Here is a 772-nt window from a genome sequence, read left to right as displayed (position 1 = left end):
ATAAAGGCAGGTAGAATTTGCTCCTTGCACTACACTTTCACAAAACACGTGTGCTCTGGTCGGCTGCCCGCTAGGAACAAAAAGCAAAACCAATTGGTATTTACATACAAACAGTAGTTAAGTTAGTCCAATTACTTATTTAATACATCTTCCTGATATTGGTGTACCGTAAAATTACTTACTTTTATACATTATCTTGAAGCATATATTATATTTGAAAAATCAACTACCGCCATTTTTAACTTGCACTGCACTATTGAACTGACTATTTCGTCAGTGCAAGAAAATTTGCATTCTCGCCAAATTCGGTGCGAACTAACTTGTAAATCGAACACATTCGATAGGCAAAGTGTGCACTCAAAATATAAATCGAACGCAGAAGTTGTTTACATTGCGCACTCAGTGCAAAAGTCCAGTTCCTAGCGGGCAGCCGACCAGAGCACACGTGTTTTGTGAAAGTGTAGTGCAAGGAGCAAATTCTACCTGCCTTTATTAAGGCTACCTGGAAAGAATCCCTTTCTTTCCTTTTAATCACCGACCTAATCCCCGGCTTAAGCATAGACGCCGTCGGCATCTTTGTTACAGCACCTGTGCCGGGGTTATGCCCAGGTAAGTTTTTACTTATTTATCAGTTATTTGCATTACTTTAGAATACATTTCTTTAAAATTGCGACCCCCGACAAACAATATACCAGACAGACAAATACACCAAAAGACACGTACGCCCCCGTGAGGGGGCATCCCCACACGACTAACACTTACACACCTTCCC

This window comes from Anoplophora glabripennis, unplaced genomic scaffold, assembly GCF_000390285.2.
Source record: "Anoplophora glabripennis isolate ALB-LARVAE unplaced genomic scaffold, Agla_2.0 scaffold1681, whole genome shotgun sequence".
NCBI lineage: Eukaryota > Metazoa > Arthropoda > Insecta > Coleoptera > Cerambycidae > Anoplophora > Anoplophora glabripennis.
Note: the sequence above shows the minus strand (reverse complement) of the source record.